We start from the raw sequence: 27,566 nt of genomic DNA, 5'->3' as shown, positions 1-27,566 counted from the left end.
TCAGGACTTATTTATTTCTTAGTACTTGGTGGCTAGTGACATTTTGATAGGATATAGTTAATCTAGTTCAAACCTATCAAAATAATTGCAAGTAGTTGTAGGCAATAAAAATTGCCTTTAATCCTTATCAGAGAAGTTCAGAACAAAGCTGCTAAAATCGCCCGAATCGCCAGAAAAGGGGAACGCAGATATCTCCAAACCGTAAGAATTTGGCGAAAACGTAGACGAAGCACGGAAGCCTTGGCTCGGTTCGGATGCTCCATCTCGCAGATATAGGCGATTTTCATAATATAATTCGTCCCAATCTCGACTTACGGTTTGAAAGTTACGACCTATTCTTCAATCCATGGCTCAGGAGCTCGCCTGCAGCTCAATTCGCCTGCATCCCAAATCCGCATGCCAGACCCAAGTCTGCCTGCGCACCTGAGCTCGCCTGCAAACCAGTTCGCCTGCTAGCTCGCCTGCAGACAATGGCCAGAGCGGGTGTGGTATAGCGAGAGCATTAGAGATGGGTTCAGGAGATGCAAGATTTGTATGATAACTTGGCATCGACAGCGCCTTATTTAATGACGCTGTGAGAATGTTAGGTGGAGATTTGTTAATGAGAACAGTTGGACTCAAAACCCCCTGTGAGTTATGTTGGGTAAACCAAATCTGCCTGGCAGTCTTAAGCCACGCCGCAGACCCAGTTCGCACTGCAGGCCAAGTCATGCCTGCACGCTAAGCTCGCCTGCAGACTCCAGCTGCAGACATCGCCAGCTCACTGTCAACTGCCCACTTGGAGTATGGGAACAATTACAGTCAGTGTCAAATCCCACAAATCAAGGGAGATGGCACAATACTCCAGGCCGCGTCAGATGTCTCCACAGTACGAATAGCGGAACAGGCGCCGAAACAGCCTGCACCCTCATAAATGCGGCTCACCTCAGTGTCTCAGGCGAAGGAGCGAGAGCGCCAACGCTTGCTGGTTGGTCAGATCCACGCAAAGCATCTGACAGCCGTTGTCACGCATACGAGGAGGGGCTTTCCCACTCCTATGTTAGCGTGATGCAGAAGCAAAGCTCTTCGAATGACCATTGACGGTACGAATTGAACAGCAGGACGTCCGCGAACAACGTGTGGTCAACATCCCATAATTAAAGATAGTCAAGGCTGTCTGCCTCCACATGGTCAAATCCCATGAATCAAGGGATGGCCCATGTCATCCCTTGCCTACTAAAACCCATCTCAGCAGCTGAAGAAGGGGATTGGCTGTTGCACACTCGGCTGGCTAATCTCCCAAAGGTTTGAACCTGGACCTTTGCCAAAGGCTGCCCCTCATTTGAAGAGACCTCGTCGGAACTCTCCGACTTGAGGCTCTCGGTAAGCCGAACCCACTTACATCGGACCTTCTACTGCGTACTGAAGCTCCAGCAGCAACTTCGATCGATCGTCCAAGGGAAGCAGACTGCGGCACGAGCACCGAGCGAAGCGTCCTATCGGCCAGGAAGACCACGTTAAACAAGAGGGCATTCCCTGCTGCTTCTGTTGTAAACATTTGATTATTAGTTGTAATAAGCTTCTTATCAATACAAACGAAGTTCCCTGTTTTCGGGAAATCAAAGTTTTCACCCTACAGAAGATGGCGACACAGTGGGAGAATCGCGTTCATTCAGATGAATTGGTGTGGCGGCAGTTGACGGAAGCTTTGCTGCAGGACTAACGGTTGAGTCGCTTGTGACAAATCGAGGGGTACTTACATCGTCTTTTACTGGCGGCAATAACATCTCGCGATGACTGCAGAGTCGTGGGGGTGCGCCGGCAGTCCCAAGAAGGCTGCGAGCAACCAAGCCTGAGGGATTACTCACCAGCCGATGGCAGGGGTTCTTTTCCCCCCTTTGACTCGCCAACGGGTATATGACAGTATAGAACTGTTCCGTTCACTCCAACTGGTGCATGAGTTAAAGCTGCTCCTTAACACTCGACTGGTGCAATGATCCTATAACTGCCACCTTACACTCCGACAAGTAACACGAGTATAAACTGCTCTTCCGATCCTCAACTGTAAAGAGGTTAAACTATTCCTCTAACACTTCAGCTTCTTGGCCAGGTTTTCATTTATGGCGAATCCGCTCAAACAGGCGAGCGCTAACAGCTAGGCGAGCCCATTGCTTTGAGCCAGGTTCCCCAGTTTCGTGAAACGTCAAATCAGGAAGCCTTAACAGCTATTCGAGCCCATCTCTTTGAGCCAGGTTCCCCAGTTTCGTGAACGCGGCTCAAATCAGGCAAGCCTAAGCAGCTTAGGCGAGCCCATCTTTGAGGCCAGGTTTCCCAGTTTTCCGGTGAACCCTCAAATACAGGCAAGCCTAACGAGCTCAGCGAGCTCATCTCTTTGAAGCCAGTGTTCCGAGTTTTGCGAACCGCTCAATCAGGCGAACCAAACGTTTAGGCATGAGCGCCCACTCTTGAGCCAGGTTTCCATTTATGGGCCACCGCTCAGACCAGGACGGAACTAGCAGTTCAGGTGGCTGCATCAAAACTCCCACTTGGTCAAACCTTTAGATAGTTAGGACGCAAAGGGCCACAATCGATACCCGCCAATCTCCCTTCAATAGGAATGGCGGGATCCCACTCCCCAAATCTGTCAGTTAACATCACCTCTGACAAAAACACTTTACCAGTCCTCTTCAATAGATGGTAAGGTCATAATTGGCTCAAATCGCAAATAAAGCTCCCATCTGTCATGTTAACACTACACCTCTGACAAATCAACTTACCAAATCCTCTTCTCAAAAGATGTTAAGGTCCTCAAAGTCGCTCCGTCGCGCAATTCCTATCATGTTACGAATTAGCCTCTGATAGCCGACACCGTCATTCCGAGCAAATGACGTTGTGCCGATCAGTCGTCATAACTCATACGTCCCTGAAACGATTTGATTCTCGTCGGCAGCCCGTCTTTCTCAGATAAAAGGCGTTGTTTTTTGAATAGTGGCCTACATATGCGAATGTGCTCTTTTGCAGGGTTCGTCTTTGCCCAAGAGAAGACAAATCAGGGTTCGTCTATCATTTGCCCTAAGAGTAAATAAGCTTCCCCCCTTGGACTCCAACGGTATACGAGTATAAACTGTTCCCTACACTCGCAACTGGTGCTGAGTCTAAACGCTTCTACCACCGTGTATACAGGTTAAACGCTCCCGTAGCTCATTATCCAAACGCCTCGAAGCTAAGGATGAGGAGAAATTTAAGCAATGAGCCTAAAGAGAAACATCCTCGACAACTCCATGCTAAGGGCCAAGAGCATGGCTATCCAACTCAAACGGCAGTTGGTAAAGACAAATCAAGTCCGTTGATAGCTGAGGGTTTGCTCAAAATCCTAGAACGCGATCATCAGATGCGAGTGAAGAGCAGGGATCACTTTACGGGACTTCATATCCAAAGTGTTCCAGACCCCATGCGGCCTGATTCAGGTCTGAAAACTTTGGAGGGGGTTTTGTAGGCAATAAAAATTGCCTTTAAATCCTTATCAGAGAAGTTCAGAACAAAACTGCTAAAACCTCACCCGAAATAGCGAAAAAGGGGAAAACGCAGATATCTCCCAAACCGTAAGGAATTTGGCAAAACGGAGGAAGCGAACCAAAGCCTTAGGCTAGGTTCGGATGGCTCCATCTCGTCGAGATAGGCGATTTTCATATATAATTCGTCCAATTCCGACTTACGGTTTGAAAGTTACGGCCTATTCTTCAATCCATGCTCAGGAGCTCGCCTGCAACTCAAATTCGCCTGCAGTCCCAAATCCGCCTGCAGACCCAAGTCTGCCTGCGCACCTGAGCTCGCCTGCAAACCCAGTTCGCCTGCTAGCTCGCCTGCAGACCCAAGTCCGCCTGCAGTCCCAAACTCACCTGCAGACCCAGTTCGCCTGCAAGCTCGCCTGCAGACCCAAGCTGCAGACTCGCCAGCTCACTGTCAACTGCCCACTTGGAGTATGGGAACAGTTACATCAGTGGTCAAATCCCACAAATCAAGGGAGAGGGCACAATACTCCAGGCCCGTCAGATGGCCGTCCACAGTACGAATGAGCGGACAGGCGCCGAAACAGCCTGCACCCTCATAAATGCGGCTCACCTCAGTTGTCCAGGTGAAGGGACGAGAGCCGCCAACGCTCGGTGGTTGGTCAGATCCACGCAAGCATCTGACAGCCGTTGTCACGCATACGAGGAGGGGCTTTCCCACTCCTATGTAGCGTGATGCAGAGCACAGCTCTTCGAATGACCATTGACGGTACGAATGAACAGCAGGACGTCTCCGAACAACGTGTGGTCACATCCCATAATTAAAGGAGTAGTCAAGCTGTCTCCCTCACATGGTCAAATCCCATGAATCAAGGGATGGCCCATGTCATCCCTTGCCTACTAAAACTCATCTTCAGCAGCATGAAGAAGAGGAGATTGGCTGTCGCATATTCGGCGGACTAATCTCCCAAAGGTTGAACCTGGACCTTTGCCAAAGGCTTCCTCATTAGAGAGCAGAAGCTCCGGCAGCAACTTCGATCGGATCGTCCAAGGGAAGCAGACTCGGCACGAGCACCGAGCGAGGCGTCCTATCGCCACCGAGGAACCCACGTTAAACAAGGAGGGCCTTCCCTCCGCTTCTGTTGTAAACATTTGATTTGTTAGTTTGTAATAAGCCTTCTTATCAATACAAACGAAGCTCCCTGTTTTCGGGAGATCAAAATTTACACCTACAGAAGATGGCGACCACAGTGGGAGAATCCGTTCATTCAGATGAATTGGTGGTGGCGCAGTCTGACGAAGTTGCTGCAGGGACTACTGTTGAGTCCCTTGTGATCAAATTCGAAGGGTACTTACAATCGTCCTCTTCTCGCAGCAATACATCTCGCGATGGTTGCAGAGTCGTGCGGGTGGCCCAGCCCCAAGAGGCTGAGGCAACCAAGCCTGAGGGATCTACCCAAGCCGAGGCAGGGGGTTCTTTTCCCCCCGAACCAGTTGAGGCCGAGCCGAGATTCGAGAATGCAGGTCTAGGGGCTGCTGAATGGGTCGATGAACGATCCTCGCAGACCCCTGTGCAAGAGGAATCAACCATTTGTGTCGACGCAGAATACGCCTCCGTCGTCGACATGAACGCTCCTCGTTCAAAAAGATCCAAACAGCGGCGACGAAAAGCTCTCGCTCGTCTCGAGGCGCAATCCCTCATCCCCCACGACAGCCTGAATTATTATTCAAGCTTGGGGGGAATCAACCTTTTGTGCCAGGTTCCCATTTTTGGCGAACCGCTCAAATCAGGCGAGCCTAGCAGTTTAGGCGAGCCCATCTCTTTGAGCCAGGTTCCCGATTTTGGCAAACCGCTCAAAGCCGCCGGCGCTCAGTGAGTTGGCCATATCCACTCGAGTATCTGACAGCTGCTGTCACGCATACGAGGAGGGGCTTTCCCATTCCTAAGTGACGTGATGTAAAACATGGCTCCTCGAATGACCGCTCCTGTTGCAGGTGAACAGCAGGATATCTCTGAATGACGTGTGGTCACATCCCATAATTCAAGGAGCAGTCAAGCTGTCTCCCTCACGTGGTCAAATCCCATGAATCAAGGGATGGCCCATGCCATCCCTTGCCTATAAAACCCATCTTCAGCAGCATGAAGAGGGGGGATTGGCTGTTGCATATTCTGCTGGCTAATCTCCCAAAGGTTGAACCTGGACTTTTGCCAAAGGCTCCCTCATTTGAGAACTAAAGCTCCGACAGCAACTTCGATCGGATCGTCTAAGGGAAGCAGACTCGGCACGAGCACCGAGCGAGGCGTCCTATCGCCACCGAGGAACCCACGTTAAACAAGGAGGGCCTTCCCTCCGCTTCTGTTGTAAACATTTGATTTGTTAGTTTGTAATAAGCCTTCTTATCAATACAAACGAAGTTCCCTGTTTTCGGGAGATCAAAATTTACACATACATATGGCAAAGATTTGGAAACCAAGTCGATATTGCAAAAATCAACATACCTCTCTTTTCTTTGCATTCCGTCGCTTGAGATCCCCAATTGGCTAAAATTTCCTCTCTTCTTCTTGCTTGTTCCCCCTCTAATAGCTCTCTCAGGTGAATCTTCCTTGTTCCCCCTCTAATAGCTCTCTCAGGTGAAAAAGTAGAGGGGAATTTCTAGAGGGAAAATTTGGAGGGAAAAAAAGTAGAGGGAAACAATTTGGGCGGATTGTTTGCTGTGAATTTCACTGATTTTTTCTTCAAAATTTAGCTGCAACGATTCCCCTAATTCTGTTGCGAGATTGGAAATGGAAAAATTCCACCGCCTACCCTCGCGTGAGAAGGCAGAACAAGCCTTGTTCTACCTTTTTATGGGGAATAGTTATCCCCTCTTATGACGGGATAAATGGGCAAAGTGGATCATGTGCGGGATTGTTAACACTTCTCCTTATTTTTGTGTTTGGCAAGCTAATGGAGGGTTAAACCCACTTAACCCACCATTTATCCTTTTGCCAAACACAGCCTAAGGGACGACTACTGAAAAGTCCTTTAATTCCTTTAGTATCATATTCGTCTTTTCAATACATATCATCATAATTTGGACAAATTTTCAAAACTAACTCATTTAGAAACTTAATTACAAAAATCGACTCATTTTGAATTTAATTGCTAAAATCGACTTAGTTTCAGCCAGTTGGCTGAAACTGGGTCGATTTGGGCAAAATAATTTACGAACCTTCACGAGACTTCAAATCCCATGAAGTTTAAGCGCGTTGTTATTTATGAAAGTAAGGTGATTAAGAGGAGTAAATGCTCTCTGGAAATTCCGCCTGCAACTCCACGGGACTTGAAGTCCCGTGAAGTTGCAGGTTTTAAAAAACATTCACAGGTTCTGTGCATGTTTTTTATATACAATATACACACGAAAACAATTTACCAACAATATACAAACATATTTCCCAATAATATACACAATTTCCCAACAATTTCCCAACAATATACATAAAAATAATTTCCCAACAATTTCCCAATAATATATATGAAATTTCCGCCTCATTCACAACAATATACATTAATCAAACAATACACATGAAAATCACATATTTACTAAATTATAACAATATTCATAAAATTTAGCCATGAATTAAACAATACTCATGAAAATCACATATATAAACAATAAATGATCCACAAAAGTAACAAATTTAAACAATCTAACCATATAGTCATTGAAATTCACAAAAGTAATAAATTTGAACAAAAGAAATTCACATACATCCCAAAAGTCCTCCTCTCCTTCCTCTCCCTCTCTTACCCCTTCCCCTCACTCCCCCCCATCCCCGCCCCCTCTATTCATGCTGCTGAGCCTCGATAATCTGAGTATCTAGTTGTGTATGAGGCTGAGAAGTGCCGGCCGGCTCATCAGCATGCGTCGTGCTATGAGAAGTGCCAGCTCCATCATCATGTGCCATCGTTTGGCCTGTCCTATGTCGTCGCATGTACACTTCACCAAATTGGCATTACCTATCCTGACGGCCGTCAAACTCGTCGACATGATTTTTATGGAACACGCTCACTATTCTCTATCTGATCCTGTTGAAGATCCCTAAGACCATTGGATCCTAAATCTCAGTAATATGCTCTTTTATATTGGCATCAATCTCATCAAAAGCATTGATCTGCGAGTTAATCAATATATACACAACTTAGCAAATAATATCTTAATAAAAAGAGAATTGTCGTTTTAATTTAGTTTAAAAACTTAAATAATCTCTATCGATCATGACACTAGGGATGTAACTATTCGTCAGTGGGCGTGGTACGTATCTAGCTGCTGGCTGTGGGTCACGTCCTATCCATCTGCGTGTGATATTTCAATACCAACGCATGTACTCGGTATAACCCTCAGCTAGAATTCTCTCATCTTGTGTGAAATTCCACATGCTATTCCACCTACGTATGTATGTCTCACGGAATACGGCCCAGTTCGTACGATGCGATGTCATCCGACGCCTACGATCGATTTGCTCAACAGGATCCGACACATGCTGAGAGAGAAGAAATTACCGCAACACACAATTTGGGACATGCATCTCGATAATCTCCCAACATATCAACGGTACTCTACCTCTCCACAAAGCAACGCTATCTCGACAGATAGGTGCAAGAGTATGCATATCGAGATCAAGCAGATGATAGAGCGTCCACTTGAACTAAAATTAAAAAAAATCTTTTATCAATATCTACAAAAAATTTAAAATATTCATAATGAATTAAGTTTTATATTTACCTGTTGGTGTTAGAGGCCATCAAACTCATTTCGGTAAAACTCTATATGTCTAGTTGTTGTTTTGTATTTACAGTACCTCACGTTATACCTATTTGACATAAAGAATATATAAGAACAAATTCGATATAAATAAAATTTATTCAAAATTATACATGCATCCCAAAGAAACTGGCCTTGTAGATCGTAGTGTACATGCAAAGTAGTTCATCCAATATGAATGTGCTCTCAAGACCAAACCTGCATTAATATATGCATAAATAATATATGAGAATGATTGTAAATATGAATAAATTTTATGCATAATTATACATGTATCAATATCATGCATCCCTTAAATTTTTTATTCTGCATCAAGGACACCCTGCCTAGTTCTCTATAAAGGTATGCCAAGACCACACTACCCTATGATAGAGTGCCGCATACATCAAAATCCTCTAGCAGTAGCAGCCATCGTGCATGGACAAGACTCTTGCTCGCATCAGGAAAAAACATGCACCCTATCATGTATAATATGTAAGCACGGGCATGATACTGAATCGTCTCATGCGTGGCATCGACTGATATATCGCCTATAAATGTCGATCGAAGCCATGATAGATTCATCGCACCATTCCTCAAATCGGGAACCTATCCAAGAAGCCTCTCACATACTTCAGGCCAATTGTGGTCATCGGTGCCCGTAATAACCGGGCTATTGATGCGGAGCCCAAGTATGATGGCTACGTCCTGAAGAGTAATCGTACACTCCCCTATATGCATATGAAACATGTTGGTCTCCGGTCTCCACCTCTCAATAAGTGCACTGATAAGGGCCCAGTCAAGCCTAATATACCTCACCGAGGAACACTCCCAAAACCCGGATTGAGCTACCAACTATATTACTCGCTCATCCTCCATCTCCCAGCTCGAGTGACTCTGGGAATGGTCCACTATGGTGATCTCTAGTACAGGCTGCAAATTAATCAAAATGATAATACTTATTGATAAAAATTAAGACTAGTGCAAAAATTAAGAAATAGATATAAACAATTTTTTACCTATCCCAAGCCAATCTTGTGTGAACGATAATCTATCTGAAGGTATAATACGTCAGACTAGATCAGTCCCGGATCCATAATGGATATCTCTGAGATTAAAATACAATATGTTATATTTTCCAGTTGAAAGACTTAATCAAATGTATTTTACATATTCATGATTCAAGATTCAAAGAAAAAGGTTACATATTACAAAACGATTGTCAAATGGGAACAAGGATTATAATTAAAAGGTTATATATTACAAAAATGATTGTTATATGGGAACAAGGGTTAAAAATAAAATGTTATATATTACAAAAAGTATAAACGATATATTCAATACAACTGTCCCCATATAATCAACGCCTAAGCCTAGTTGGACAACTGCTTTTGTTGTGGCCTGGTTGATCACATCTACTACACTTATTTTTTATCCTAATTCCTTCTCGACCGTCATCCATATTATTTCTAATTCATACGGAATGAGGTCGTCCAACTGACCTTTTATACAAAGGAGGTAATATCTGTGGCCCGCCATGTGTCTAATGTCGACTGTCATATGGTGGTCGAAAAAACTCTTTGTATGTTTGTTGATAGTTGTAAGTTAAATACCAATTTGTGGCGAATGTATAATGTGAAATCCTTGCACCACCCTGTAGATCCGAGCAAGCTACGACAACATGGGAACAAGGAAGCCATTGTAATTACGGTATATTACAAGTGCATGTACAAGTATGATCCACTAGTATATTAACTTTATAAGAGCGACTTTCTCTATGCGATATTCCCTTAATGACCTCCTATTCATTAAAACTGTATCTTACAATACGAAATGATCGAGCCTACACAATCTGATCCGCTAATATGCCTTCAACCTTCGGCGCTAGCTCTAACGGGACATTTGCACCAAGTTCGCGTCGTCTGAGAAAGAATTTATTAAGTCTGTAAAATATTTTTATAACTAGTGACTGTATTGGCATACTGCATGCTCCCCTAAGCACACCATTGAAACTCTTAGAAGCGTTGGTGGTCATCATACAAAACCATTTCCTGTCATCTTCACATAAAGCCCACTTATCAATATTGTGCGGACCCAAACTAGTTTCGATCCAATCATGTGCAGCTCGTGAAATAAACTTATCCTCTCCCGTAGTTGCTCATAAACTAATTTTTGCGTTGCACAACCCGCTTATCAAAGAAGATCTTGAAGCTGCACTTGTCCATGCTTCCTCTTGAAGTTGTCCCTAATATGTCGTAAGCAATAGCGATATTGATGTGGAGACAGAAAATATCGTTGGAGTGTTATTAGAATTCCTTTCATCCTAACAGATATGAAGGTAATCGACAGTGTTCCCACACTAGGGATATGATATCTAACACATGCAAAAAACCATGCATAATTCTCCGTGTTTTCAACATCAACCACTGCAAACGCCAAAGAAAATAAACCGCCATCTGCGTCTACTCCGGTTGCAACAATCAAAATGCCTTTATATTTATCGTACAAGTGAGTGTCGTTAATGCTAAGAAGAGGACGACGATATCTAAAACCCTCAATGCAAGGCTTAAATACCCAAAATACACTTGTGAACCGTCTATCTTCGCCATCAACAGGGTCTGATGATACTTCATGCACTACCCCTGATTTTCTCTTTTGAGTGCTTTAAGATAATGTGGTAAGATCTCATAAGATTTGTTCTAATCTCTAAATATTTTTATTATTGCCTTCCTCTAAGCATTCCAACACTTATTGTATGATACATCCAAGTTGGTCGCTTTATGTACTAAAGATGAATATCCTTTGGCCTTAGATCAAGATCCTCCCTTAGTTTAGGCATAATTAAATCGATATATAAAAGAGGTAGACGCGTGCTTATGATTCATCTCTAATCGAGAATTGCTACATGTGTGCAGTCCGTTGTAGTGTGTGATTTAAATTGCCCACCTACTCTTACATCCAAGTGTAAATTAAGCTTCCAAGGACATTTTGCATTACCATCGTGGTTCCCACCACTATCTTCTTCTTCACAATCTTTGCGGTAAAAACAAACTACATTATAGTTTGTTGCATTGTTTTTTGTCCGCCTAAACTCGACAATGACCCACAAACGAAGCGCATGAATCAATTTCTCATTGCTTTCAAATACATCGCTTTTTTTGAATGAAAAGTCATCGCCTTGTGTATTATAAACTATATTAGTGTTGATAGGAATACTTTCCATCATGGAGTTATCAATCTATTCTTCTCCATGAAGTTCATCAGGTGGCAGATCCTCTAACACGACATACTCATTGTTAGAGTAACATCCGTCACTATATTAGTTGTCACATTCATAACGATCTATCAAACACGTCATACTATTAATTTGTAAGTCATCATCTTCATCATCATCCTCGAAATCAATACTTGCATTATCATCTTCTATCGCCACTCATGTGGAAGGCATTATATCTTGATGGGGAGTGCTATCATCAAAGGCATTTAAAGTACCCACAAGCGAAGGACTGCTTAAGTATTATGATTGTGTCCATGTTACATCTTGTTGTGGTGATAAAAAATCGGCGGAGTCAACTTTAAGGTCCTCCAACATGTGAAAGTATGCTCTGTCGTGATTCACTGATTTGCCCAAATTTATGTGATGCTTTTCAATAAATAATTCCACCAAACACTTCTCATCGTGTAATATTCTAATAAGACCCATATCATAGTCACTTGAAACTTGAATGCCGCTTGTTTTGTTCTCCATAACAGGATAATTATAAATAACGTTTAGGTGATACTCACGTGAATTGGTTAATATAAGTTTGTGTAAGTTACGAAGAGAGTATGAGTATTAGTTTAGTCCAACATTGCCTGTGAGACTAATTTATAACTAATCCATCTCTATATAATAAAGTATAGAGTGAGGGAAAAGACTCCCAAGAAACTATTTTCTCTCCAAATCTTAACATAGTATTAGAGCTTATCCCTAACCCTAATCCTAATATTAATCCAAATTCCTAAGCCAAACCCTAACCCTAGGCAGCCGCCTCTCTCCACGCCTCTCTCCAAAACCCTAGTCGTTTTCTCCAAAACCCTAGCCGCCTCTCTCCAAACCCCTAGCCACCAAAATCCTGTAGCCGCCTTATCGTCCTCATCTTGTTCTCACCATTGTAATCACCCTCATCTTCCTCTACAACTCTGCGTCCTCGTCCTCAGTCATCAACAGTGAGCGGCGTTAGGTGGGAGTTGTCGCATCGGGTAAGAGAAGCTTGAAGAAGAGGACGTGGATCAGATGGATGAGGACGAGGACGAGGAGTTGTCGAGGAAGATGAGGGTGATTACAATGGTGAGAACAATATGAGGACGATAAGGCGGCTACAGGATTTTGGTGGCTAGGGGTTTGGAGAGAGGTGGCTAGGGTTTTGGAGAAAACGACTAGGGTTTTGGAGAGAGGCGGCTGCCTAGGGTTAGGGTTTGGCTTAGGAATTTGGATTAATATTAGGATTAGGGTTAGGGATAAGCTCTGATACTATGTTAAGATTTGGAGAGAAAAGAGTTTCTTGGGAGTCTTTTTCCTTACTCTATACTTTATTATTTATAGAGATGGATTAGTTATAAATTAGTCTCACAGGCAATTGGAGAGAGGCGGCTGCCTAGGGTTAGGGTTTGGCTTAGGAATTTGGATTAATATTAGGATTAGGGTTAGGGATAAGCTCTGATACTATGTTAAGATTTGGAGAGAAAAGAGTTTCTTGGGAGTCTTTTTCCTTACTCTATACTTTATTATTTATAGAGATGGATTAGTTATAAATTAGTCTCACAGGCAATGTTGGACTAAACTAATACTCATCCATCTGATCCACATCCTCTTCTTCAAGCTTCTCTCACCCGATGCGACAAATCCCACCTAACGCCGCTCACTATTGATGACTGCTGCCACCATGAGGCCTTTGCTCGGTGTTGCCATGCTTGCCGCTCGCCGCTCTTTTTTTTTTTTGAATCTGAATCAGATATGCGAGTTGTCCTGTAAAAAAACCTTCGGATTCCATCTTAACCTTTTGGTTCTTGATCTTTAACCTTCGGGTTCTTGGACTTTAACCTTTAGGTTCTTGGACTTGTTCAGCCTACTGCCTAATTCAAGACTTATTTTCTTGAACATAGACATACTTTGATTGTTTTTTATTTTGGAGTACAACTTGTGGAGGGTATTGTCTTAAACTGTACTCGTATGTTACATGATGGTCGGATTTGAGGAACTCAAGAATTCTGAGTTAACGGTCCAGACAAAAGTTTTGGAGATATTTTCTGGTAGAATCACTAACTAAAAACTTGATGGAATTAACTATTTCCAGTGGAAGTGTGTTATTAAAATCTACGTGGCAGGCCGAGACAAAACTGGCCATTTATTGACAGACCCTCCTACTCCGATACCGGAATCTTGGACATTGGACGATAGTGTCCTCTTGCATCAACTTCTTAATATTATGGAACCTAAAATTTAGGATTTAGTTCTTCATTATATGACAGTGAAGGAACTTTGGTGTTTTTTGCAAGATCTCTATAGGGGTAGCAGCAATATTAATCGGGTATATGAAGTAATTCAAGAGCTATTTTGTAAGAAACAGGATGATAAACCATGGATGATCATTATGGTGAGTTTAATCGTCTAGCCGAGGAACTTCGTCAAAATCTTCCTATTACTGGGGATATAAAACAAATACAGAACCAATAGAATAAACTTATGGTCATTCCATTTACTTCTCTGCTCGACCACAAATCATGGGGAGCTCTGCTATTAGTTCTCTTGCTCAGACTTATCACTTTCTGAAGAACGGTGCTTCTACACAGTCACTCACATCCACTGCGGATCACTCTACACTTACCACTTAGAGTTGGCAGTCTTATGGATGAGTAAGTTATACTGGCGGTCCTGGAAGAGGTAGAGGAAACTTTGAAGGAGAGGAGGTTACCACACTGGTTATTCTAGAGGCCGAGGTGATCAACGAGATGGCCGTGGAGGTCCTGTTGGCCTTCTTGTTTTGATGATGTTTAACAAACAATTTACCACTAATGTTGTTTGTCTAGTATTTGTGTTTTCTTATTTATTGTAGACAAACAACGTTATTGGAGGATGGATGGAATTGCGCCTTAACGATCATATCAAAAGGAGGTTGGCGGAATGTCGGTGAAGCCTTGCTATTCAAAGTTCAAGATCCAAGTTAAAGCTTCATCCGCGAGATTACCTAGAAGAGCTTATTGAAGATCAAGATCTAGCTTGGGTAATTTAGTTTAGGTTTTATATTATGTGTGTTAGATACTCTAAGCTCAATATCATATACACACACGTATTTGGTTTCTAAGCTCAAATATTATATTCTCAGTTTATAGACTTAACAATCATCATATACATATTTTATCAAGTCTATATAATCATTGTGCAAAGTTTCAAAACATTATTTATGTCAAAACATCAAACTTCATGTATATCACTTTTTTCATGTTTTGAACACTTTTGCAAAATAATAAGATTTCACAATTGGGAAATGCAAATTAGAAAATTCTTTTTGTAACATGTTCAAAATATCATTTTCAAACATTTCTCAAAGTTTCATCAAGTTTGGAATTGATTTGTTATGTTTAAAGGAATTTACAAATTCACGTTTTCGTTCGTGCACATGTTCGTGCATGTTTTACAAAACAGATGAGTTTTTATAAATGGAAAGTGATATTCAAGAAATTCTTTCTTTGACATGTTTATATACATGTTTAGAAACTTTTCTCAAAATTTTACTATTTTTGGAGTTGATTTACTGTACCCAATTGATTTTAGAAAATCGTGTATGTCTGCAGTTTTTCAGAAACTGTAAATCTGTGTTCAAACATTTATTTCTCTCAACTGGGAAAATGTTTTTCAGAAATTCTTTCTCTGACATGTTATTCTACATGTCTAGAACATTCCCACAAAATTTTATAATTTTTGGAGATCATTTACTATTTTAAATTGATTTTACAAAACAGATGCGCACTGCTACAGTAACTCCGGTCGACCGTACCGGTCGACCGAAAATGTCTTTGGACGTTACTCAGCTTTGCAGATAGCTCACGGTCGACCGTACCGGTCGACCGAAGTTACTGTAGCAACCGACCGTTGCTACAGTAACGGCTAGTTCTGTTTTTTGTTTATTTTAATGTTTTGGGGGTGTTTTTCTTGGTTTTTGGACTTGTTTCATGAGCCTATATATACCCCATGCCCTCATACTTCTAAGAAAACTTAAGAAATATTTTAAACAAGTTTAAAGAGTTTTAAACAAGGGTTTAAGTTTGTTTAATGTTTGTTTAGAAGCTTTTAAGCAATTGGGTGTTTGAGTTTGAGAATTCAATTCCACAAGAGCTTGAGGAGATCATCTATTAGAGTTTGAGCAATCAACTATTCTCCCTCCATCTCTTGTCATCTATTGAGAAGTTTTCTAAACTCAATCTAGCTTTATATTTCATATTGTTTGATTATCATTTTATTAAGCTAGTATTCATATTGAGTTTAGTTAATTTTATTTTCTCTATGTTTATACACACAACCATTTGAGCTTATTGTATTTACATTCATAGTATAATTGGGTTGTGGGATTGTGTAACTTAGAGAGTGAGCTTATAATTCGTTCTCATTCATTGTAGAGAACAAACACTTTGTATTGAGTCTAATTGTGAGGATTCACTTGTAATACACTTGTACACCGAGAGAAGTGTGTGGTGAGAGACGGGGTCGAATCCAAGAGGAGTGGCGTCGGTTGACGTGCCTAGGGAGAGGTTGTAACCGAGCACTTGAGGAGGAGGACACGGGCTAGGACCAACACTTAGTGTGTGAGGTGTGATTGCATAGTGATTGTATTGTGAGGTGTAAACGTTGTTCGGGTGAACGTAGAAAACCCGGTTGTGATAGTGGAGATCTCCTCGAGGTGAGGAGCGGAGACGTAGGTCGTGGGGACCGAACTCCGTAATCATATTGTTTGTTTGTGATTGCATTGGCGCACTTAATTTTATGTTCTTATCTTATATCGCCTTTGTATATTGCTTGTTGATTATATTGCCCACTATCTTGTTTATGTTTATATCACCCTTAGTTTCATATCCTTGCATATAACTCATAATATACCTCATTGCTAGGATATATCCCTTGTTCATATTACTTATCCTAGCTTACATATCTTGTTGTATTTCATACTTGCTAGGATAACTTGTTAATTAGTTTTAATTGACATTTAATCGGATTAGATTAGCATAAGACCCTAATCACCCCCCCTCTAGGGTCTAACAGGTCCATCTCAAGGCAGACATGCATATGGCGATGACTCAATGAAGACTTGTAACTACTGCCACCAGTCAGGATATCTAAAATAGAATTGTCCTGAATTAGAAAAGAAGAAGGCCAAGGGTTCTTACATGACTGCTCAGGACAACCTCACTTCATATGATAGTGAAATTTAACCACAGTCACTCTTCCATGATGCAGAGCTGCAGCGTTAATTTTAGTAATTTTAATTATTTTAGTAGTACCAAAGTTCACAAACATCGTCTTCCTCTTTATCTGCTACTCTCAAAAGTGTAGGTACCCTTTTATCTTTACTTATATCGTCTTCATCTCATGCTTGGATTATAGATACATGTGCCACTGATCATATGACTAGGAACCAATGTATCCTGTCCTCTTTCTCTCCTACATCTAATTCAGTTATATTAGCTGATGGTTTACGTACACCTATTCAGGGTGTCGACAACACCAATCCTACCCCAAGTCTTTCCCTTTCGTCCATGTTCTATCCATCAGTCTTCTTGTGTGTACACTCATCAACAAAATAGAATTGCTGAACGAAAGATTAGACATCTCCTTGATATTGCTCGGATTTTGCTATTCCATCATCGCGTTCCCAAATAATTTTTTTTTGGGGGGGGGAGCTATCTTAACATCATGTTACTTGATTAATTGAATGCCCTCTTCTGTTCTATAAGATAAAAATTCCTTTCAAAGTTCTATACCCCAATGATGATCTCTTTCCGCTTCCTCTAAAGATTTTTAGCTCTCTGTGCTTTGTTCATAATCACTGTCCAAATAAACAAAAGTTTGACTCTCGGTCTATTAAATGTATTTTTCTTGGCTATTCTCGAAAGCATAAAGGTTATAAGTGTTTTTGTCCATTACTCAATCGTCTTGTGTTATCTACTAATGTAACATTCTTTGAAGATAAACCCGGTCATTCTAGCTCTCCATCTCCATTATTATCGGATGAGTATGACTATTTAATCCTGTAAGGGTCATTGGTTAACAATGATGGTTCATCCGCTGATAATACTATTTGCGCTACTGGCAAAGACTCAGTTAGGTTTAACGACCTAATTCAAGTTTATCATCGTCGCTCTGCTCCTGCTCTTGTGCCAACATCGGCCTCAACACCATATCCTCCTGTTTGGGGAGAAAGTTGATGATTTTATTATTGTATTCATTAAAACTTCAAACGTTACAATGAAAAGAAAAAGTTAGTCTGTTTATAAGACCCTTACACAATAAAAACAAAAAAGTAAACTTTCGTCAAACAGCGCAACAGACGTTTATCCTCCGCTGCTTGCGTGAGATCTTGGCCGGTGACGGGAACGTTGATATCCGTGGACTATCAAGCGATCAGATCAGATCTGGAGCTTCATTGATTCGTAAAGGAATCAAGAAACCAAAGCAATTATCTCGGCAACAGCGAGATAATCACTCTTCTCGAGATCACCGTAACGGGGCAATCTTAAGGATAAGAAACGGAAACTATAGATCTGACAAACTCTTCTTCTTCGTGTTAAAGAACTCACTCTGATCTCCTCCTCTCTTCTGAAATTCAATGCTCGAGAATTCCAGATCTGAAAAAATAAAGGCCCTGAGGCTGTATTTATAGGCTTAGGGACCCCTATTTTTGGATAAGAACGATTGATTCAATCTTATCTTTAGTTGTAACTACTTAGCCACGTTCTTGGATGATATCAGATCAATTAAAACAAATCCAGGTGGTTAACGATCGAAAAACAGCTTAAAACCGCCAAATCAGTATTTTTTGGGCTGCGAACACCCGTGGGTGTCTCGACGTGGCCGAGACATCATTGGGTGTCTCAGCATGCCCGAGACACCAAGGGGTGTCTCGGCAAGGCCCGGAACGTAGTTTTACGTGCTCTGTCCATTTTCACCATATTTTCGTTGTCCGAACTCAGAATTGCGTGATTCAAAGTGTGTTGGAAATTCGATGAGAAGATCTATGAGCTTCCATGATTGAATCACATGTGGAGTAAATGGGACCTGAGGGGCGCTTCGTCTTTTGTAAGCGACGCACAGCTCCCGATCAGTTCGCGTTTGGTTATTCTGAAGTTCCGTTGCTTCACACGGTCCGTCGATTCACTTCATGCATTTGTCATCGTCAAATGAGCTTTTGTGACTTGATTAGAAATGTTCATCGTCTTCTCTCTATCTTAAGCCGCGTGCGGGGACCTATAGGCAATTTTTGACGCCTATAGATAACCCCTCCAAAGTGTTTCAGTCTCGTTTCTTTTATAGATGAGCCTGAAATACTTTGGATATGATCGATCCAACCTTCAGTCGGTGTAAAAGAACCTGTAGTTAGCTTTGATTCTTGACTCCTTTGATTTTCAGTCTATTCGATATTTTGACGAATAGCTGAAGTTCTCCCGGCATTGCGTTTATCGTCTGGCCGTCGTCGAAGTCTTGAATCAAAACTGGTGAGTTAATTTTGGCTCGTGTCATCGAGTTGACTTAGAACTGACTATCTCTGTCATAATATATATTGACTTGCGTTGACTTTCATTATAATACGTTGACTGGTGTTGACTTAGGGTTACGCGTTGACCGGCGTTAACCTAGGATTTCGGATCGCCCGGTGTTGACTTTTCATTACAACACATTGACTGGCGTTGACCTAGGGTTACACGTTGACCGGTGTTAACCTAAGGTTTTGGATCGCCTGACGTTAACTTTTCATTGTAACGCGTTGACTGTCGTTGACCTAGGGTTACGCGTTGACCGACGTTAACCTAGGGTTTCGGATCGCCCGACGTTGACTTTTCATTACAACACGCTGACTGACGTTGACCTAGGGTTACGCGTTGACTGGCGTTAACCTAGGGTTTCGGATCGCCCGACGTTGACTTTTCAATGTAACACGTTAATTGGCGTTGACCTAGGGTTACGCGTTGGCCGGCGTTAACCTAGGGTTTCGGATCGCCCGGCGTTGATTTTTTATTACAACATGTTGATTGGCGTTGACCTAGGGTTACGCGTTGACCAGTGTTAACCTAGGGTTTCGGATCGCCCGACGTTGACTTTTTATTACAACACATTGACTGGCGTTGACCTAGGGTTACGCGTCGACTGGCATTAACCTAGGGTTTCGGATCGCCCGGCGTTTACTTTTTAATGCAACGCGTTGACTAGTGTTGACCTAGGGTTATGTGTTAACCTGCGTTAACCTAGGGTTTCAGATTGTCCGACGTTGATTTTTTATTATAACACGTTGACTGGCATTGACCTAGGGTTACACGTTGACTAGCGTTAACCTAGGGTTTCGGATCGCCCGACATTGACTTTTTATTGCAACGTGTTGACTGGCGTTGACCTAGGGTTACACATCAACTGGAGTTAACATAGGGTTTCGGATCGCCCGGTGTTGACTTTTCAATGCAACGCATTGACTGGCGTTGACCTAGGATTACGCGTTGACTGGCGTTAACCTAGGGTTTCGGATCGCCTGACGTTGACTTTTTATTACAACACGTTGACTGGCATTGACCTAGGGTTACGAATTAACTGGTGATGCGGCATAAACATGTACCAAAAATATTGCAAGTGCACAACCGTGTTAAGTTATAGTATAAAGATATCGATCCACGAGGAAGGTGTTTTGTAGGAGAAAATATAAAATCGGTTCTTATGTTGTGTGCGTGACAAATAGGAGTGATAAGTGAATGTGATTGTGGAGAGATGAAAATGATTGTGTAAATGAATATATTTGAGAGTGGAAGTGATAATATAAATGTGATCAACAAGGCAAGAAGGAAAAATCAAGAACAAAATAAATGTGATCAACAAGGCAAGAAGGAAAAATCAAGAACAAATAAAAATCAAGAATGTAAAGATAGCAAATTCAATTAAAGATATGGGTAATCTAGAATTGAATCTATTTCTTAGAAAAATATGATTCCCTAGAGGGTTCTAGCCTGAAGGCGAATCAAAGAAAATAAAAATGAACAAAAAGAAAAACTAAACCCAAGAGGGTTCTAGCCTCAAGGTGAATAGTATAAGAAATTAAAATCTAACTACAAAATAAATTGTAAAATCTAAACTACAAAATAAATTGCAAGAATTAAATACAAAAAAAATAAAAAAATAAAAATAAAATCTACTCTATTAGCATGAAATAAATCTAATCTATAAGCATGAAATAAATCTAAGGCAAGAGGGTTCTAGCCTCTTGGCTATTTAAACAAGAAAATAAAATCTAATTACAAGCATGAAAATAAATCTAAACTAATAAGCAATAAAAGAGAAATAAGAAAAACAAACCTTCAAATTAATCTCCATCTTCATCTTCATCTTTATCATCCAACAAAGAAAAAAAGAGAAAAATTTAAAGTGGTAAAAAAATTATTTTATTAATTGTAACAAAAAGTTACAAATTTGGAAGGCCTTCTCAATTAAGAGTAGCCCTCCTCTCCAAAAGGAGTTACAAAAATTTTCATACCTCTAACCTCTTACTCTCAACCCCTATTTATAGTAAACATCAGTGAATGAGAGCACTTGGATCAAACTTGAGTCCCAAGAATACAATTTCGGCCGTTGATGAAATCTGGATGACTTCGCATCAATACAGGCATCGATGCCCGCATCGATGCTAGCATTGATGCTCTAATAAAAATTCTGACTTCACGGTTGGCTTCGTCTCGTCGAGATAGGCGATTTTCATATATTATATGTTAAATTCCACCTTCCGGATTGGGAGATATCGTCGTTTCTTTGCGGCCAACTATCTTGAATACATTTTTTTATATTTAATTTTTTTATTTTCTCCGGCTTCTACAGGCTCGGCTTGATTCCGGGCTTGGGCTTTTTGACTCTTGCTTGTGTTCTTCATTTAATTCATGGATTTTTGTTGAGATAAGGGATCTTGGGCTTTATTCTTCACTAACCTACAATTAAAGATAAAAATAATTATTAATGACATATTTATTCATATAAAATAAATAATGAGGGTATAAAATTATAATAAAATATGATTATCAAATACCCCCACACCTAAAATTTTGCTAGTCCTCCAGCAAAGAAAGAAAAATGAAAGAAGACCTAACTCACTTTCATAGGAATCGCGGTTGTATTTAGCGCATACAACAAGCCTTTAAACCCCTACGTTACCGTAGTGGACGAGTTTTAGTCTCGTGAGGGTTTACAGTGAATATACCCACAAAATTCGGTCTACTTACCAAATTAAAGAAGTCAGTAAATAACTAAATTCACTTGATAACTTTAGACAATCTAATTAAAGCTAGTTATTACTCAAGAAAACGTTTTTATAAATAACTTAAAGGTAAATTTCCTAGAAAATCTTCTCATTATAGCAATACAAAACTAAGCCAAACTTAGAAATTTAATTTAAAAGTTTTGAAAAGAACATGCTAACTCTTTGTTTAAAATAATATTCAAGTTGCTTGATCTAAAATATTTTCCAAGACCATATATACAAATATAACTAAAATATTTATTAGTATTTTTATTTTTTATATATTTTTATATTATTATTATTTTTAACTCTTTCTTCCTTGGTGATTTTTTCTACTTTAACGGGCTTTCTAAGCGACCATTTAACGAGTTTTGGGCCAATGTCCCAATCCAATTGGGCTTAGGTCATTAAGTATGGAAATACTCCTTGGGCTTAATTACTCGGTTAACTTAGGCTTTATAAGATAGAATCACCTTGAATTTAAGAGTTTTTTTTTCTTTTGGTGCCCATTTTTCACACTCTTCTTTTGTAATTTTTTATATGTATATGTATATATATATTCTAAAAAATATGTAAGTCAAGACACTTTGAAAAATTATTTTTAACTCTAAGCTAAGCATGCATAAATTCCATTATTTTAAATAAAAATCTAAGTTAAGGCTTAAGTGAAGTATACTACTATGAAAATTATTTCTTAAAAAATTTATTTAGAGTTATCATAAAAGGCAAACTTGAGTAAATAACAAACTAGAGATTAGAAAATTTAAAATTTATCAAATAAATCAATTATTACATAACTCTATCAATTTGGCAAGTGACGATATTTTTATAAATTTTTTTAAGGAAAAGAAAAAAATAACAAAAATGCAACTAAAAATGTAAAATAAAGAGAAAAAAAACTAATTCTCACCCCCACACCTAAATTTTGCATTGTCCTCAATGCAAACTCCATGATGCACAAAGTAAAGCAGATCAGAAGTGAAGTACTTACATTTGATCAGCTGATAAAAATCTGCAATTACCTTTGATCTGAGGAGGATAGAAACAAAAATTTATTATTCTCTTTTTTTCTTTTTTTCTATTTTTTTCAACTGAACAAGAAACTCTCAAATGAGAGAAGAATAAATTCTTTTTATTATTCTGAAATAAACAAAACAAATAATATAGAATGAAGTGTTCAACACGAAGAGCTCGTATTCTACATTGAATCCTACCTTATTGTTGAAAATTCTTCCCCAGATTTTAAATAAATTCAGAATGATATAATTAATAATGTGAAATTCCAAGCATTTCGGGGTGTTTAATAATTCTTGCAACAAAGTAAGGTAGGTATTATTGGTGTCATGCATTTTGCATTTCTTAATGAACTTAGACTCTTGTACTGTAAAGTTTTATTTTCTAACAACCAATTCTTCTGTAGAGTTCTAAAATTTTAGTTGTTGATTATTCTCCAAGAATCTAAGTTCATCAAGAAAGAGTTCTTCAAAATTTAATTCCAAGCAGCAAATATTTAACACAGTTTCATTATTCTCAAAGACCTGATCTGCTATTTCTAAAATTTCCAACTCCTCACCAAAAATTTCCTCAAAACTTAAATCAGACTCTTCTTCTTCTTCTTCTTCTTCTTCTTCTGATCTTTCCTGAATATAATTTATTTCTAGAGGCTGATTATTTGGCTGGTCCCCTAGATTAAAAATGTTGAGATCAACAGTCAAATTCCCAAAGGATAGCTTCATTTGACCAGTTCTACAGTTGATGAGAGCATTAGAGGTGGCTAAGAAATGTCGTCCTAAGATGACATGTGTCTGTCCTTTGGGATTGGAAACAGGCTGTGTTTCCAAGACTACAAAATCTACTGGAAAAATAAAATCTCCAACCTTAATCAGAACATCCTCTAACTCACCCATAGGGACCTTAACAGATCTATCAGCCAACTGTAAGGTGCATCTGGTTAGGTTCAGTACACCTAGACCTAATTGCTGGTAGACTGAATATGGAAGCAAATTGACACTGACCCCTAAGTCTAAAAGCGCCTTATCAATATGAGTATTACCAATGATACATAAAATGATGGGGAAACCTGGATCTTTACATTTCAAAGGTATGAGATTTGATAGCATTTCACTTATATTGGCGGCTAAAAAGACTTTCTTTAGAACATTTATTCTCCTCTTCTTAGTGCATAATTCTTTTAAAAATTTAGCATAAGATGGAATTTGTTCAATTACATCTAAGAGAGGAATGTTGACCTTAACCTGCTTGAATGTTTCTAGGATCTTCTCCTCCTGAGGAGAGTGTTTTCTAGGTCTGAGTCTATCTGGAAAGGGAGCAACCGGTCTAAATCTATCAAAAGCAGGCTCAGGTTCGGGTTCAGGTTCTTGGTCATCTGAGGGGAGTGATTGTTGAATAGATTCATCAGAAGGAGAAGGAGAAGGAATTTGTACAGGATAATTATGGTTTTCAAACCTCTTTCCAAGACATTGAGACGGTTATCCTGATCTGGATTGTGATGAGTCTGAATTACAGCTTGATGAAGAGGAGACTAATTTTGATACGGCAGATTGGGTTGTTGAAATTATGGATGAGAATTGAAAGGAACTGTGTTTCCCCTAGGAAAATGTTGGGTCGAAGCGGGAATGAAGTTTTGAGTTTCAGGAGAATTCCTTGATTCCATACAAAGTTAGGATGATTTCTCCAACCTGGATTATAGGTTGGAGAAAATGGATCATTTCTAGGGCGCTGGAATCCAACGTTCATCTGTTCTAATGCATGGTTGTTTCCTAGGAGAGGACATTCCTCTGAAACGTGGGTAGGAGACTGACAATTATGACATCCTTGGGCAGAAACATGATTGATTTGAGCTAGAGCTCGTTCTTTAATTTCTAAGGCTTCTATCCTCCGCAGAATTGTCGCCATCTTTGCTTCAGAAGTAATGTTTGACTCCAAGGAAAGACCACTAGACTTAGAATGAGGAACTGATGAAACCCTGTCATCACAGTATTCCCATTGCATTGTTTTCTCGGATAGACTCTCTAGAAATTCCCAAGCTTCGTCGGCATTTTTCCTCATAAAATCTCCGTGGCACATTGATTCTAAGGAAGTTTTTGCTGAATAATCTAATCCCTTATAAATTATTTGGCACAATCATCATTTTTGTAAACCATGATGAGGACATTGGATGAGAAGATCTTTAAATCGGTCAAAATATTTTCAAAAAGGTTCTCCTGGGACAATTTTAAAATTCATGATGCTGTTTCTTAGCTTCACCGTTTTATGGATAGGAAAAAATTTCTTAAGAAAAATGGTGATAAATTCTTCCCAAGTAGTGATGTAATTTATGGGTAAGCTATACAGTCATTTTTTTGCTTTGTCTTTGAGAGCAAATGGAATAAATCTGAGTTTGATCGTATCTTCTGTTAATTCTCTCATTTTAATCATAATACACACTTCCTCAAATTCCGAGATAAAAATATATGCATCTTCTGTTTCATTTCCAAAGAATTTGGGAAGCATATTTATGTAATACGGTCTAAGCTCAAAATTTATTCCTTTTGTTTCGGGGAGCCTAATACAAGAGGGGATTGCATTCCTAATGGGATAGCACATATCTTGAAGAACGGGTGGATTAGGATACGCCATTTCTATGATTGGTTCAAAGCGAATTAATCGATGTGTATTATCCCTAATCCACGGTTGCATACACTAAAACTATTTCTTTTTATACTTTTTTTTATTATAAAAGTTAGTTTTTTTAATGAGGAGAGAATGGAAAAAGAGGAAAAATCCTAACTAAAAGTTAGTTTTTTTAATGAGGAGAGAATGGAAAAAGAGGAAAAATCCTAACTAAACAAATCAAAATCAATTACTTTTCAATCACTCTAACTCTAGGGTTAAGCCTAACTCAACTAGACTAGCTCCTAACCAAAAAACTCCTAAAGTGAAAAGATTAAAGTTTTACCTGGGTAGTTAGCCAAGTAAGGATAGTACTAGAGGGTGATCAGAGATCAATTAAGTGCATCGTTCCTTACGGAGCGCTTTACGTAACCCCTAAACCTTACCTTAGACACCAACTAATCCAAAAAAACTTAAACCGGTTCACTTAAGGATTCTTTGTTCCTTATTGAGATCGAATCCTTAGGACCAACGTCTAATGAGTTTTATTAGGCTTGGATGGTGTAGTGAGGAATTAGTGATTTTTGGGTTAAGGGAAGGGTGATGAAATTCCTCACCTTATCTTGAATATGAGGTTTTGCCCTTAAAAATATTTTTAAGTGTGTGCTAAATCAAGATGCTCAAATTACTTGGTAAATTCCTACTAACAATATGAAATGTAACCCTATGAATTAAAAGCAACTAAAAAAGATGGAAAAGAAAAAATCTTTTTTTTAATTAGGGTTAACAATCAAACAAATGAGAAGGGGAAAATTATTTGAATTTATTATATTGTTAGTAAATGTCAAAGTGGAGGGTGAATTTTATTATGGTCAACAAAAATAAAATCTCTTTTTTAAGTCCTAATTGTCTCTAATTGTGAAGAAGTAGCTAAAGGGTGGACTTAAAAATTCTAGAAAGAAGAATTACCTACAAGCAAATCTTCAAATCCTAGTTCTCCAATCCGCGATCTTCAAGCTCCAAGCGTTTCCTTCACAATAAACATACAAGTTAAAGAACCAAAATAATTAAAACCTACTTAAGCACCTTTCCCGACAACGGCGCTAAAAACTTGATGCGGCATAAACATGCACCAAAAATGCTACAAGTGTACAACGGTGTCAAGTTATAGTATAAAGATATCGATTCACGAGGAAGGTGTTTTGTAGGAGAAAATATGAAATCGGTTCTTATGTTGTGTGCGTGACAAATAGGAGTGATAAGTGAATGTGATTGTGGAGAGATGAAAATAATTGTGTAAATGAATATATTTGAGAGTGGAAGTGATAATATAAATGTGATCAACAAGACAAGAAGAAAAATCAAGAACAAATAAAAATCAAGAATGTAAAGATAGCGGATTCAATTAAAGATATAGGTAATCTAGAATTGAATCTACTTCTTAGAAAAAGGTGATTCCCTAAAGGGTTCTAGCCTAAAGGTGAATCAAAGAAAATAAAAATGAACAAAAAAAAAAAAAAATTAAACCCAAGAGGGTTCTAGCCTCAAGGTGAATAGTACAAGAAATTAAAATCTAACTACAAAATAAATTATAAAATCTAAACTACAAAATAAATTGTAAAATCTAAACTACAAAATAAATTGTAAGAATTAAATGCAAAAAAAATAAATCTACTCTATAAGCATGAAATAAATCTAATCTATAAGGATGAAATAAATCTAAGGCAAGAGGGTTCTAGCCTCTTGGCTATTTAAACAAGAAAATAAAATCTAATTACAAACATGAAAATAAATCTAAACTAATAAGCAATAAAAGAGAAATAAGAAAAACAAACCTTCAAATTAATCTCCATCTTCATCTTCATCTTTACCATCCAACAAAGAGAAGAAGAGAAAAATTTAAAGTGGTAAAAAAATTATTTTATTAATTGTAACAAAAAGTTATAAATTTGGAAAGCCTTCTCAATTAAGAGTAGTCCTCCTCTCCAAAAGGAGTTACAAAAATTTTTACACCTCTAACCCCTCACTCTCAACCCTTATTTATAGTAAACATTAGTGAATGAGAGCCCTTGGATCAAACTTGAGCCCCAATAATGCAATTTCGGTCGTTGATGAAATCTGGATGACTTCGCATCGATACAGGCATCGATGTCCGCATCGATGC

Source organism: Asparagus officinalis, chromosome 3 (assembly GCF_001876935.1).
Source record: "Asparagus officinalis chromosome 3, Aspof.V1, whole genome shotgun sequence".
Taxonomy (NCBI): domain Eukaryota; kingdom Viridiplantae; phylum Streptophyta; class Magnoliopsida; order Asparagales; family Asparagaceae; genus Asparagus; species Asparagus officinalis.
Note: the sequence above shows the minus strand (reverse complement) of the source record.